The sequence below is a fragment of the Callithrix jacchus genome, chromosome 10 (assembly GCF_049354715.1).
Source record: "Callithrix jacchus isolate 240 chromosome 10, calJac240_pri, whole genome shotgun sequence".
NCBI lineage: Eukaryota > Metazoa > Chordata > Mammalia > Primates > Cebidae > Callithrix > Callithrix jacchus.
This window is the reverse complement of record NC_133511.1, coordinates 52,064,414-52,080,747: the sequence shown is the minus strand read 5'-3', so window position 1 is coordinate 52,080,747 and position 16,334 is coordinate 52,064,414. Positions and strand designations below refer to the sequence as shown.

The 16,334-nt window shown below is 36.7% G+C and overlaps 1 pseudogene; it reads left to right on the top strand.

Moving 5' to 3' along the window:
• The first annotated feature begins 15,151 nt into the window (after nt 1-15,151).
• On the top strand, nt 15,152-15,449 carry LOC108593766 (small ribosomal subunit protein eS27-like pseudogene; annotated as a pseudogene).
• The last annotated feature ends 885 nt before the right edge of the window (nt 15,450-16,334 follow it).

Genomic DNA, 16,334 nt, shown 5'->3' with positions numbered 1-16,334 from the left:
CCAGACATCTCTTGAATTGAGGAAAAGATGAATGGGATCTTTTGAGGTCCTGAATAGGCTGTCCCTTCACTCTTTGGTACAAAGAACTAGCAGCTCTGTCCCTTGTTGTACCCACAACACACCTTATTCCTTTGCTCAAAGCCCATGCATCACCTTATCTCTGAGAGAGAAGTGTGGACTTTAATCCTCTGTATTCTCCTATACAGCTACCAGCAGTGAAGCAGCAGTGAGGATTTTTAATTTTCAAGGAAATGTATCTTTAGCCAAAACAGCAATTGCATTATAAGAATACATGGGGCCAGGCGTTGTGGCTCAAGCCTGTAATCCCAGCACTTTGGGAGGTCGAGGCGGGTGGATCACAAGATCAAGAGATTGATACCATCCTGGTCAACATGGTGAAACCCCGTCTCTACTAAAAATACAAAAAATTAGCTGGGCATGGTGGTGCGTGCCTGTAATCCCAGCTACTCAGGAGGCTGAGGCAGGAAAATTGCCTGAACCCAGGAGGCGAAGGTTGCAGTGAGCGGAGATCACACCATTGCACTCCAGCCTGGGTAACAAGAGTGAAACTCTGTCTCAAAAAAAAAAAAAAAGAAAAATTTCAGTTCTGCTGTGTCTCAAGAAGATAATGGAGTCTGGGACCTGGGAACTGAATTGCCCATTTCTTAACTCTGCTTCTGTTAACAGATCTTGCCCACCTCTCTTCTCTTCTCTCTCTCTCTCTCTCTCTCCCTCCCTCCCTCCCCCACTACACACCCCTCTCCACAGATTGACGTTCTATATTTAAATTACTGAGGCTCTCTATTGAATTGAACTGATTACACCTGTTGAATAAAAATATTATCATGATGGTGATGGTAACATGAAATACCTACGTTGGATGCCTGAAAACAAGGATAATAATACCTATCCAACAGGATTATTGTATAAAGTGGACAAAATCACATATGGAGAAATCCAACAGAGTTATTGACACATAAGAAATTGCAAATCAAGTAAAGACCCAACTATAAAGGGCCTTGCATTCTGTGTCAATGATGATACGATTTAGCACTCAGTAAACACTCACTGTGTGCCAGGCAATTTTTTAATGGCTTTAGTTAAATTATCTTCTTTAATATGCAACAACTGTATGTGGTATGTGCAATCATCTTCCTCAGTTTTCAGAACCTGGAACCTGAAATACAGATGGGTTAGTATGAAGTAGAACCTTGAATTGAAGCTAGCCAATCTGACTCAAGCGTTTGCGCTATTACTTCTATGTTACGCTGACTTCTCTGGCTGAATTTTAACTTAAAGATGCTAGTAATCCCTTAAAGTTTTAAACAAATGAAGTTTTAGAAACAATTTTAGACAGACTTGGTTTTCATAAAGATCACTCAGATGATAAAATGGGGAATACTTTGTGATATAAAGGTTATCACCTCTCAGTATTGCTAGTGAAATTAGGAGCAAAAATAATCATATATAGCAATTGGCTATATATGTGGCTCAGAATAACTCAGATAAATATATAACAGCCCTGAAGCCATTTGATGATTTTAAAGGGTTCAGACCAAAGTTAACCTACATGCTATTTTTTTTCAGAAAGCGTAATTTTCCTCCTTTCCTTTATGAGACAAAATCTACCTTAATAACAGGACTGTGGACTTTTGAGTTACTGACAGCATGCCAAGCCTTGGAATAAAACAGCTTCAGTTTCATAAAGAGATCAGTCAGGTATTCAGTATTTGCACGGTCAGACTGCAAGGGATACATGAGGTTTGAGTTTAAATATCTCCAAAGAACCGGCATTCAGAAAAAGTAACCATGTGCTGCAAATTTTACATTCCAAGAATTGCAACTGGAAGAAAGCCTAATTTTTTTTTCAAGTTTCATCTTTATTCCAGTGCCAGTTTCCACTTGCATGTTGATGACAGAAACTTAATTTTTTTTGTGGCGAGTGACCTTTGCTTCTCAATTTCTCTTTTCTCATGCTTTTCTACACACACACACACACAGGTGTGCATATATACATATACACATAAATATGTTGACACAAATATATATATACATACATACTTGTGTATTGTTTAGTGATCCAAAATTTTTACTCTGGTATATTGTGTTTAAATAAATTCAGCTCCTGACAACATGGATATTCTTTTGAATCCTTTCAAATAACTCATGTTCTATTTGATTTCTTGTATTATTTAGTAATTTAATTTTATATTCTGGATTTCTTCAAAGTCTCAGAGCCTGCCTGTATTAGTAATACATTCAAAACAGTGAGAAAAAGCCTGTTATTTTCTAAAAGAACTACCATTTAATCCAGCAAATCCACTACTAGCTATCTACTTAAAGGAAAATAAATCCTGGCTGGGTACAATAGCTCACACCTGTAGTCCCAGAACTTTGGGAGGCCAAGGTTCAAGACCAGCCTGGGTAACATAGTGAGACACTCTCTCAACAAAAATAAAACAAAAATTATGCAGGTGTGGTAGCATGGGCCTGTAGTCCCATCTACTTAGGAGGCTGAGATGGAAGGATCATTTGAGCTCTGGAGTTCAAGGCTGTGGAGATGGTCGTGCCATTGCACTCCAGCCTGTGTTGCACTGAGACCCTGGCTCAAAGAGAGAGAGAGAGAGAGAGAGAGAGAGAGAGAGAGAGAGAGAGAGAGAGAGAGAGAGAGAATGTATTTAATGGGTAATGGGTACAATGTATATAATTTGAATCACAGATACACTAAAATCCCAGACTTCACTACTATGCAATATATACATGTAACAAAATTGCAGTTGTACCCTTTAAATGTATACAAATAATCTCATCACTGGGTATATACCAAAAAGAATATAAATTGCTCTATTATAAAGACACATGCATTCATATGTTCATTGCAGCACTATTCACAACAGCAAAGACATAGAATCGACCTCAATTTCCATCAATAATAAAATAGATAAAGTAAATGTGGTACATATGCACCATGGAATACTATGCAGCTATAAAAAAAGAATGAGCTCATGTCCTTTGCAGGGAATTGGATGAAGCTGGAGGCCATTATCCTTAGCAAGGAATGGAAAACCAAATACTGCATGTTGTCACTTATAAGTGGAAGATAAATGATGAGAACACATGAACACATGGAGGGGAATAATACATGCTGGGCCCTAATGGAAGGTGGAGGGAGAGGATCAAGAAAAATAACTAATGAGTACTAGGCTTAGTACCTGGGTGATGAAATAATCTGTACAACAAACCCCCATGACACAATTTACCTATATTACAAACCTGCAAATGTACCCCTGCATTAAAAGTTAGAAAAAATAGAATAGTAAAAAGAAAAAACTGTATACACATTTTTTTCAGTCATATATCTGATGATACTTTGCTATAGAAATCAGTTAGCCTTCCCCTTTTTTGGCATATCTATATTCCTGTATATAATATGCTAGGCCTCCATTTCTCTGCTATGCCATGCTTTATTTGGTCCTACTTTCTACTGTTCATTGAAAAGCATTCATGTATTATTCTGTGTGTTTATTATGAACCTAATGCAATGAGACAACTAAGATAAAATTAATTAAATTCATCAAAGTTTATAATATCATTAAGTATGATACAGAAACAGAAAATAAACGTTAAACGATTTGGCGAGGGTAGTTGATCCTACAGAAATTTGGGTGTGAAAGTCTGACAAGATGAAGGTGAGACTTGGACAGTGCTTTGAAGATACCCATAACTTCCTAACTAATATCACTCTTTCCAATCTTGCCCTTCCTCTTAAGATTTCCTTACCAACAGATGACGATATTACCAAAACAAAGATCTGATTATAGTTATTTCTCTTCACAAATTCCTTCTCCCCACTGATTCCATTCTCACCAGCAGGTGGGTCTGTTTATTATTAAAATTCAGCATATATAGAAATAAACCCAGAAGCAAAGTTGCAGCCTTTCTTCTTTCCCAGAACCTTTAATATCATCCTAGTTTGTATTCTAGTTCCTCCACAGACCCCTGGCCCATTTTCTTCGGTTTAGATACCATGCTCAGTTATTATTTTGCTGAATCGTGATATACTATGCCCACCTATCTCACCCAGGCACTAACTCACTGGGAATATTTAGCCAAAATTTAGAACCATGTTACTGTCCCTATTTGTGCCCAGGAGACTTCTGCAGCTATGTTCCATCACCTTAGAAGTAGTCCTCTTTAAATATCTATACTTCCTAGATCATATTACTTTATTTCCCCGGAATCCATAAATTGAACTGTTACTTCCTTTTAGTCCATACCAACTTACATCTGAAGTGGTAGATTGCTTCATACTGGTAACTGAGTGTTTCATTTGACTCTTCCATTTGACTTTCTCCAAGAAAAAGAATGGAACATAACAGGAAGCAATATGTACAAGGCTGAATTAAGACAGAATTATTATCAAACTGAAAGACAGTGAGTTAACATTATTGGCTTTCAACATACATCAGAGAGATCAAGCCCCCTTGTCTAATAGTAAAGGTTACATTTGGAGGTCCCAGAACACTAAATAATATGAGGCTATGGGTTAGAGGATGATAAATTTACAGAGGCATGAAATTCTGGTTAACAAAATTTTCTAGAAAAAAAAGAAAATGAGTAAAGCTAATTTAGGGGACCATGATACACCTACTTATGGACATATTTGTAAACTACTAAGATGACCCTGGTTTATAATAGACCAATCATGGGTAGTATAATAATCTTTAAGAAGAATGTAAAAGTACTAATGCTAAAGAAAGCAGAAATAACTTTCTCGGTTATTAGTGGCTAAGAGTGTTGTATAATGTGCAGGTACATTTAAAGGAAAAGATACTAACTCAAGGCCTACTACATTGAATTTCAGAAAATACACTTTAAAAGCAATGTAACATAATAGAAAGAGAATAGATTAAATTTCTGGGGCTGTGGACTCAAATGCTGATTCTTCCAAATACCCTGAGCAAGGCTCGGTCTACTGAACCTCAGTTTTTATATCTGTAAAATTAGCTGTTAAAATCTGTTCTATTGACAGGTTGTTTTGAAGAAGAATATAAATGCACTGCCATTCAAAAAAGGTAGTTATTTTATCTATTGTTATATCCATTTAGGCAGGCACAGTGTCTCAATATCAGGTTAATATTATGTCTTATTTTTGACATGTAAATGGCCATTGAGTGTTTTAAATTCTTCTTTAACTAACCAGGAGATTCGAAGATCAGCTTTTCAGTCCAGAGTTTTGGGCAGAGGCCAAGATAATTCAGCTGCCAGCTACAAAGTACTACAGCAAGTGCCAAAAATGCTACTCATTTTTGAATGAGGAAATATCTCTGCCAAACCAAATCTTAAGGGTTTTAATAGTTCTCTCCCATATGTTCCTATAAAAAGGTCATTTTTTACATCTCATTTTTGAATGGAGTTATCAGAATAACAAATTTCAACTGTTTTCCAAGCCTCGAAAATAATCCAGTCAAAATGAATTTGAGAATGGGAAGTATTTTCAGAGAATCCAGTGACTTATGCTTTGAAGTCATGGACAGCACAGATTGAAATAAGCACAAATGACTGACCTCCAGTTTGTACTTGGTCCACCCAGGTCTGCTTCTGGAGAGGCAGCTCCAAGACGAACATTCCAGAACTAACAGCACCACCTTCTGGGGACAGCATTTGGGGCAATATTTGAAATATTTGATAACCAGTCATGTTACCACTGACTAGAAAGCATCATTTTCACTCTTATTTACACCTACTCCATGGCCAGATTAGAAAAACGAAGAGGAAGTTTGTTAAAGCAGACTGCACAATCTCTAAATTCCAGGCGACTAGAATTTCATATAGTCTGGGGAGGAGTTAGAAGTCTGAACTGACTGTTCCGGTCCCTGGCTCCACCAGGAGGAAGGGGCATCATTTTCCCATCCTCATATTGGCACTCTGTGAGCTACCAGAAACCCTTGGAGATAGAAATATTACAATAAATAGGTCTGAGTTTCTCAGAACTGCCATGAAACTTCTAATAAGTGAAAATGTCTGGAAAGTTATACAATGAAATTGAAATATCTTCAAGGGTTACAGCCCTCCAAAAAGGTAATGTTCAAAGAACAATCGATAGTGGTACTGAAAACTAATACAACTGTTTTGAGTTTACATCCTCCAAATCTGAGATTTGACACTGCACCACTTATATAAAGATTTTGCATATTATTCAAATAGAAGCTAGGCCCCTCACAACTCTGTCACTCGACTTCCACGTATTCTTAGCAGCTAAGAAAGATATTCCTGAGTTTAAATTTTTGTAGCCTAAATTGTGGAAATCACAGATTTATTCAATGTGCATTTTCAGAATCACTATCCATATCCATCTTGAAATATTTCTGAGCTATGGGAAACCAGGTAAGAATTTTAAGCAGGAGTGTGATTGTCACCTTTGCTGTGCTGAGGACTGGAAGAGAGCAAGGCTGGGAAAAGGAAGGTATGTTAGGAAGCCATAGCGATGACATTGGTTCAGGTCATGACAGGTTAAGACACACATGTGGAGAGACAGCTGTAATAAGTATTTAGAAATTAGAATTAATAGGAGCTCATGATAAACTGAATGTTGGGAGTAAGGAAGAATAAATATAATATAGAGGTTTCTGATTTTGAAATGGAAATGTTATTAACTAAAAACAAGGAAATGAGCTGTCTTTGGAATTAGGAAAATGATGTATTCAGACTTGTGCATGTTGCATTTACTTATAGCACTTGTACATTGATGTACAAGTAGTGAATGAGATACAGGGTTTAGAATTATAATAGGCAGCCTTTATGAAGACTCCCAATGATCTTACCTCCTGGTATATTCAGACTTCATGTAATACTGTCTCGTTCAGTAATATGCTTCTGACCAACAGAATATGGAAACATTGAGAAGATGTCTCTTTCATGATTAGGTTACAAGAGATTATGAATCCCATCTTGCAAGTACACCCTATTGCTTTCATAATTTGCACATTTTAATGAAGCAAACTGCTGTGTTATAGAGGCCCACATGGCAAGGTCCTGAGAGTCACATCTGGTCAACAGACACCAAGAAACTGTCAACCTAAAATAATCAAAAATTCAAAATCTAGTTTAAAGAGAGCTTATTCAAGCACAAAGGTTATGAACTGCAGCCCGGGAAACACTTTCAAGTTGCCTTGGGAGTGCTCTGGAGAACAAAAGAGATGCTCAAGTTTTTAAAGAAAAAAAGGATGAATCAGGAGAAGGAACAATTAAAACTTTTTGTTGGGAATTCTCATTGGTTCACAGAAATAACATTAGTTAGCAATTGACTATACATTGGTGAACTATAGGAAGTATGGCATTTTATGGCAACTTGGTGTCAATTATTCTAGAGCCTGCAAAGCAAGTGGCTTTGAGAGATAGCAATTTAGCTCAAGGGGTAGTGGGATATGACTGCTGCCACATTTTAAATACTTTTCTTGGCCTGATAATTTAAGGGAGCTCACATTCCTAGGATAAAAAGTTGTCGTTTTATTTTCTTCCTCAGAATGGGAGACTATGGGCTGATATCTTAGTTATGACCTTGTGAGACCCCAGGAAGCAAAAAAAATCCAGAGGAACTCTGCCTGGATTTCTGACCCACAGAAACTGTAAGATAATAAAAGTGTGCTGGTTTAAACCAGTACATTTTTAGATCATTTGCTATGCTGCAATAGATAACCAATACAGGGGTTCTGGAGATGAAGTCTAGATCGGAGGCTCACCACCATATAGGTAACATATATTGAGTAAGAATAAGCTCACTAAGAGATAGTGTGTAAAGATGGGAAAAAGGGGCTGATACAGACCTGGAGGAAAAATAAAGTTTAAAGAGCACCAGGAGCCTGAAAAGAATGCTGCAAAGAAATAGAAATCTGGGAATTGCAAGGTTAAGGAAGGTGTGAACAAATAAATACCAACTGCTGAAAGACCGAAAACTGTTTCCAGCAACAAGGTGGATTTTGTATTTCTTGATGTGAACACTTTCAAATAAGTGACCTGGCAGAAGGCAGACTTCAACAGATTGAGGAGGAAACACAAAGTAAGAGGTTAAAAAAAACTGTTGAAGACACTTACATGTTAAGAAAAGAGTAATGTAATATTTGCAGCAGTTGAAGAGTTGGTAGCTGATAAGGTTTGGCTGTGTCCCCACCCAAATCTCACCTTGAATTGTAATAATCCCCACCTGTCAAGGGTGGACCAGGTGGAGATAACTGAATTGTGGTAGTAGTTTCTGTCATATTGTTCTCGTAATAGTGAGTGACTTCCCATGACATCTGATGGCTTTATAAGGGGCTTCCCCCTTTGCTCTGCACTCATTCTCTCTTCTGCCACCCTGTTGAGAAGTGCCCTCCACCATGATTTTAAGTTTCCTGATGCCTCCCCAGCCATGTTGAACTGTTAAACCTCTTTTCCTTATAAATTACCCAGTCTCAGGTATTTGTTCACACCAGCGTGAAAACAGACTGCTATACTAGCTTTTTTGGGAGAGAGAAACTTGAGTTTATTTATGTGATAAGGCCTCCTTGATCATGCAAATTTTTATTACATTTTCTGTTGTTTACAGAATAGCTATTTTTCATGAGAAATAATAAAGGAAATAAGAATGTTAAACCATTCATAATTCTCTTGCCCTTTTGAAGGCACTAACACATCCATTTGTATTTTTTGTAACAAAACACAGCATCATTTTTCCCATATTAACATGACATAACAAAACATAACATAAATACTTAATGTTATGTTAGTGCCATATTTTTAATATTGTATAATATATTGTCAGGCTTGTGTACTATAAATGATCTATTTTCTATTTGTTGGACCTCTAGGTTGTTTCCAACTTTTTATAACTGTAAATGATGTTGTGATTAATTGTGCAAAGTTGATCCAAAACAAAAACAGAGAAGCTTCCCATAAAAGTGTTTCCTGAATGCGTGCCAAAGTCAGTACTCTTCATGCCAAAGGGCTCTGAACTGAATTCAATTAAAGTTCATGCAAATACTTCTGGGGCTATTCCTTTTTCATTTTTTATTATCCAAAACTTCAAAAGTCCAGCAGATGGGTAGATCAAATATACAGAAAGAGATCACTGAGTGCCTGGATTGACTTTAAACTTTCTGTGAAACCGAATGTATTCTGTGAACTCATTCTAGGTTGATATCTTTCTACCAACATCCTGAAGTACATTAAATACGGCAGAGAGGCCCTCAATAATCTTTCTTCTTTTATTTATTTTTTATACAGAAAGGAATGTTGCTGTCCTTAATACCTCCCTTGTTACTGCACTTGCAAACAAAATAATCCACTCTCCCTTGGAGGGCTGAGTGTGCTGCCAAAAGAAAAAAAATCTTCCATTTGAGCTTATAGCATTTGTTGCAAATCTGCTAAATATTATGTTTGCCAAATTCTTCCTAAAAATTGCTATCACATTTCTGGTAAGACACTTATTGAAAGGAAAAGCTTGTACTCCTTTAGCGGTGGTCAGCTGAAATTCAACCTCTTCAAAGTAGAGCTTGCCACCCCTTGCCCACCACCTCCCTCCTGACTTAAATTCTATGAGGCCACCCTTCCTTAATTATCCTAGTTTAAGATGCTGAAGGTGTCTTCTTATTTCTCAAGACTTGTGCAGTTATGATAGTTATTTATAAAAAGATAAGAAAGAAGAAAAGCGACCAGGACCTGAAAATCAACAAACTCCTAGGAAAAGCACAGGAAGAACATCTTGAGGGAAATATAGTTAAGAGCTGTAGTGCTAGACAAAAGAGACCTAGTTCCAAATCCCAATAAAAATGGATGAGTTCTTTAGCTTGTCCTTATGTGTAAAACAAAATCTATACCAGGAATTAAATGAGATATTGTTTGCAAAGGGCTTACCGTATCATCTAGCACAAAGTAAGACCTTGATAAATGGCAGCTATCATTATTATTACCAATAAAGACAAAACTAACTGGGTCAAAAATAAAGCATCCATTTGGTGAAGCTGCTGCAGGAGACAGTTAATGCAAGGAGGCAGCAGTTGGGTTCAAGGGGAGGGGCAGGGGAAGATAATGTTTGCTCCTGGGTATAGAAAAGGCACAATGATGGGGAATCCAGGTGCTGCACAAAATGTACAATTCTTGAAGTCAGGTAGTGAACATCAGAAAAAAGTCTCTTCATTGGCAGAAGGAATATAGTTCCCAGGTGGGATTTTACTGGTCAGTCTTGTCTCTAGAGACAATGATTGCATAAGTAAGACTATATCTCAACCTAAGAGAAACTGAGACAAAGGTCTGGGAACTGAGAAAGCCACTAAGACTCAGGGAACAAATGGAGAGCTCAGTTTCCCAACAGGATCTGACATCGAATGAGATTATGGCTTAAAGCTGAGTTATCTAACCTGTTCGGCCACCCTGAATCTCACCAGCCAATGTTTTTCAATGGTTCCTCCCAGCCTATAATTGAAAGAAAATATTAAATAGTAATAGTATCAGCATTTTGGAATGGCTACTGGCTAGGGGAAGAGGCACCCCCACACACAAAAGTTTACCACCAGTACTGGGGCTTATACATTTTCATGAGCCTGTCAAAATTTTATGCAAATATGGGATGAGTATGTGCACTTTTCTGGGGAAAGGATCCATAGACTTCATCAGTCACAAAAGGGCTCATGACCCAGCAGGCATGAAGGAATCAATGCTTTAAGTAAAGATGTCACAATCTACCTCTTTCCTTTTTATCCTTATTTTGATTAAATGTTTGGTGAGTCAAATGATCTCATCCTCTATGGCAGAATTTTCCCATATGTTTGGGCCTTCAATTTTCAAAATAACTTCCCATTTGCTCCCCTCACTTTTTTTTTTTATAAGTGTTTATCACAATTTCTGGTTCATTAAGACATTCCATTCTTATAAATTATGGCTATGTATTTAATACATTTTATACCTTTTATAGTCATGTCAGTAGGTTCTATTGGGTGAGGATTACTGCAGAATGGGGTCAATCTGTCACCTTGAAATTCAAGGGAAGTGTCTTAATCATCTCTCATTGCTTCTATCTTCCCACACTCTCTTGGCCTCCCATGCCTTTTATTATGCCTCTTGCTTTTTCAAAGCTCAGCTCAAGTTCCAGATCCTCTTTGGAAACTTCCAGGATTACTTCAACCCTCAGAATTCTTTCCCTTTTCCAAAGTATATAACATTCATTTGGTGCCAGGAAAGTGTATAAAGGAGTTAGCAGGTTGTAGACAGGACTTTCTCAATCTCAGCACTATTGACACTTTGGGCTGGTTAATTCTTCATGTGGAGGTCTATCCTGCGCACTGTAGAGTATTTAGCTGTATATCTGGCCTCTACCAACTAGGTGCCCTAGCACACTCCCATCCTTGCCCCAATTATGACAACCCCAAATGTCTACAAACATCAGCGGTAAAATGACCTCTAGTTGAGAACCAGTGTTGAAGAGTGATCCCCAGGTATCAGGTAACATACTAGATTCTATAGCTTTTATTTCATGGGTATATCCTACTTTGCTACCTTTATCTTCCCTTTAATTCAGTTAGCTCACTTATTTTTAACTTATTTTGCATTGTGTCTTAACTTTCACAAAGCACTTTAATTTTTTTTAAAGCAAGGTAAGTTATATGTAAACATCATTGCTTCTTTTAAACCTCGCCACAACTGATGAAAAAAGATAATAGCATTGCTGTTTAGCAGGCAAAGACCCTGACTACTAGAGATCTCTGTTCAATAACGGAACAACGTCAAGTAACAAACATTGGTGGAGCAAAGACTCAATATCAGCGTTTTCTGGTTCCAAAGACCATATTTTTATGGCACAATGCTATTTTAAAAATTTGATATACATTTGTGCAATGGGGTACATAATGATCTTTTGATACATGCATAAAATGTGTAACAATCAGGGTATTTAGCATATACATAATCTACAACATTTATCATTTCTATGTGTTGGGAACATTCCATATCTTCTCTCCTAGTTGTTTTAAAATATACACTATATTATCAGTAACTATAGTTACCCTACTGTGCTATCAAACACTAGAACTTATTCCTTTAAACAGTTTGCTTATACCAATTAACCAACATCTCTTTATCCTCTTCCCCAACACTCTTCTGGCCTCTGTTAACCATTATTCTACTATCTACCTCCAAGAGATCCACTGTTTTACCTCCTGCATATGAGTGAGAACATGCAATATTTGTTTTTCTGTGCCTGGCTTATTTCACTTAACTGATTGCTAGGATTTCAATCTGTTTAAGACCTTTTGCATTAGAGGAAGAAAAAAGTCTGCTATTTTTTTCTCAACTTGGGAAGCCTGAAGTATAATGACCACAGGTTCTATCGATGCTGCTGCAAATTGCAGGATTTCATTCTATTTTATGGCACAATAGTATTCCACAGTGTGTATATATATCCTTTTGATACATTGATTGCTTTTTCTTTGGATAAATACCTAGTGGTAGAATTTCTGGATCATGTGGTAGTTCTATTTTTAGTTTTTTGAGAAACCTCCATATTGTTTTCCATGATAGCTGTGCTAATTTACATTACCACCAAGAGCATATAAGAGTTCCCTCTTTTCCACATATTCACAGGGTCTTTTTACTTTTTGTCTTTTTTATAATAGCCATTCTAACTGGAATGATGTCTCACTGTGATTTTAATTTCCCTAATCATTAGTGATGCTGAGCATTTCTTCATATACCTGCTAACCATTTGTATGTCTTCTTTTGAGAAATGTCTATTCCGATCCTTTGCTCACTTTTCAGTGAGATCATTTGGGTTTTTCGTATGTTTGTTTTTTTGCTGCTGAGTTGTTTGAGTTCCTTTATATTCCGGATATTAGTCCCTGGTCGAAAGAATTGTTTGCAAATCTTTTCTCCCATCCCCCAGGTTCTCTTCCCTTTGTTGGTCGTTTCCTTTGCTGTGCAGAAGCTTTTCAGTTTATTATAGCTCCATTTGTCTATTTTTTTTTTGTTTTTCTGTGCCTATGCTTTTTAAATATTAGCATAAAATCTGCCTAAGCTAAAGTTCTCGACCATTTCCTATGTTTTCTTCTAGTATTTGTACAGTTTAAGTTCTTAATTTAGGCCCTTAATTCATTTTGAGTTGATTTTTATATATAGTGAGTCGTAAGAACCCAGTTTTATTCTCCTCCACATGGATATCCAGTTTCCCCAGCACCATTTATTGAAGAAATGTCCTTTTTCTAGTGCATGTTCTTGGCACCTTTGTGAGTTGGCTGAAAATATATGAATTTATTTCTGGCTTCTCTAGTGGCACAATGCTATTTTGTTTACTTTCTTTCCATAGGCTTATCTTTTTCACACAACTAAATTTTAGCCTTCCAAACTAGGATTGCATCTACTATCTCTTTGGAATAGTGCTCATTTCTTATAGTGGCATAGAAATAGTTAATCTAAAAGAAAAGCAGATTTTTAGTTCTTCAGAAACCCCCAAAATAGTGAAAGTGGGGTTATAAAAATCAGATACTAAAAGCCCTTATTTTCTGTCATTTATCTTAATCTACACTGAAACTATCCAATACTTTTGAAGGTCCAGAAAATACATTACAGGAAAAAAAATCATCTCAATGATTACTTTAATGTACAACCCTTAGCTTTATGGCATTTCCCTCATTTCCTCAGGGAAAAGCTATTTCTCTAACACATTTCTCTCAATTGATTGCTAGGATTTCAATCTTTTTAAGACCTTGCATTAGAGGAAGAAAGATGTCTGTTATTTTTTTCTCAACTTGGGAAGTCTGAAATTTATTACATTCTTTCCCCATTTAACCACCTACAGACTTGAATTTCAGGAAGACAAACTGTCTTTTAGAACATAAAGTTCAAAATCAAAGTATTACATCAGCATCACATCCCCCAAGTTGGAAAAGAAGAGGTTAAATTTCTTCTACTAACTTTTAAAAGAGATTTAAAGAAAAGGGATATTAAAAAATGGACTTCTCAAAAAGAAAACACATACACAAAGGCATGTGTTGCATTTTCTGCCTTAGTTTATCTCCTGCAATTCTAGTTTGCTATCACTAGGAGGACATAGTATGACATGACCAGAAAGTCTGCTGAGGTTTTAATTATTTTATGTCCCAGGCAATTTCACACAAATTTGCACTAAAAACTTTTAGTCGGAACTAAAATTCAATGAGGTCAATACTTTACAGTTAATAGTTCATTGGACCCAGTAACTGATCCAATACCAATACACAATTTTAAGTCCATGTGCTTCCCATCAGAGAAGATTCTGATATCCAAAGCTCCCCAAACTTGGTCAGGAAGTTTCTACTTCCTTTAAACCAAAGGTAAACCTTAATTAGAGTTAAGAGATATAAATATATTAATATCACTATATTTAGAAGAAAATTGTTATATTAAACTTTACAAACCACCACACATGGATTGGTACTTAGAGTACATGCCCCAAAGAAATGGGAAAAGGATTTCTGGGAGGTAGCACAAATCTTAGAAATGATTTTAAAGAACAAGGTAAGGTTATTTATTGGTCTCACAACATTTAAGAAGAATGGAAGCATTATTTTGTCATTTTTCTTAATTGGAAGGCAGCAAGTATAGTAGAAAGTTCTGGGCATATTGGGGCATAGATTTATACTTAGTAGCTGGAAGCTCAGGCATGTTACTTTACCTCTCAAGGCCCATTGTTAGCAACAGAGGTGAACTAGATAAGCTTCCAGCATTCATGTGATGCGAATCTGTTATACTTACTTTATCTTCATGCATTTTAGAACCTGAATAGGAAAACCAAATTCTTAAGACTTTAGATTAACTTTAGTCTTTTTGACTTCAAAGTTGCAATGACTTTTCCCTGGCTGGGTCCTGTTAGTCCCGTGGTAGTCATCCAAACTCCATCACCTCTCTGACTTGTTCTCTTCCTGCAGGCAGCAACACAAGAATGGTAGGGGTGGGAGATGTAAAAATTTTATAGTAAAAATAAAATTAAAATCATATCCCTAATTAATAAAGCTTTTTGCTTTTTTCTGTAGGTATCCTTTTGCTAGTGTTCCTCTGTAGGTTCTTTTCTCTCTTTAAAAACAAAAAAACAGGTTAGCAGTGTCGGCTGAGAGGTCTGGAAGGGCTAGGCTTGTGAGATCAACATGCCTTAGGCTAGAGATTTACTACATCTGTCCTTGGAAGAGGAAAAGAAAAAACATAAAAAGAAACACCTAGTGCAAAGGCCAAATTCTTACTTTATGGATGTAAAATGTCCAGGTTGCTACAAGATCACCACAGTTTTCAGCCATGCTCAGTGTTTCTTTGTGTAGGCTGTTCAACAGTGTTGTGTCAGCCTACAGGAGGAAAGGCCAGACTCACAGAAGAGTGTTCATTTAGAAGAAAGCAACATCAATGATCCAAACAGCTTTCTGAATTTGTGTTATCTCACAGAAAGCCTTAACATAAGTTCCATAATTCTACTTAACCTACCAAGATAATGTAATTATATTTGGTTTTGTAAGGTATACAACAGTGAACTTTGGTGTCAGTTTTTCAATAAAGTTTAGACTATGGGCAAACAAACAAACAAACAAACAAAAACCAAAATAACCCTCAGAAGCCCTTCTCTATCCTTTCGTGGTAGAGCTTATTTATTTATAGAATACATCTTAGCTGCTTCCTCATAGCAAAATATTATTTTACAATTTGAGTTCAGAAAAAGATAACTCTAATATTTACTCCTTACTACATGCCAAGCACTATTCTACAAACTTTGCATGTATATGTGAAAGCATTTAACCCTCAGGGAACTCTATGAAGTATATATGCATATTCCTTACTATACAATATTTTCAGTTCCTGAGTTTTGTGAGCAAGTTTGTATGGACAGGGAAACTGCATTGTCTTTAATTATCTTTAGCATCTCCATTTGGAATGATGAAAGGCCTGAGCTTAGATAGCAAGTAATGCTGTTAAAAATGCAAATGCAAATAAATCTTGTTCCTTTGTTGCAATAGCAATGGTTTAGAGAGGACAAATTCATTAGCTGGGAATGGTGGCATGTGCCTGTGGTCCCAGGTATTCAGGAGGCTGAGGTGGGAGGACATCTTGAGCCCAGGAAGTTGAGGCTGTGGTGAACATGACTCAGGAAAAAAAATAAAAAAAGAAAAGAAGTCAGTAATTCAGACAGTGAGAGATATCTATGCCATTGTCTCCATTTTTACAGAAACAAAAAATGAAGTCACAAGTAGGATAAGGAAACTGCCTAAGGTTTCATAGCTAATAAGATACAGAGTCAGGACTCTTATCCAGGCACTAAGGCTCCAGAGTCAATATTATGCTTGTGTTAG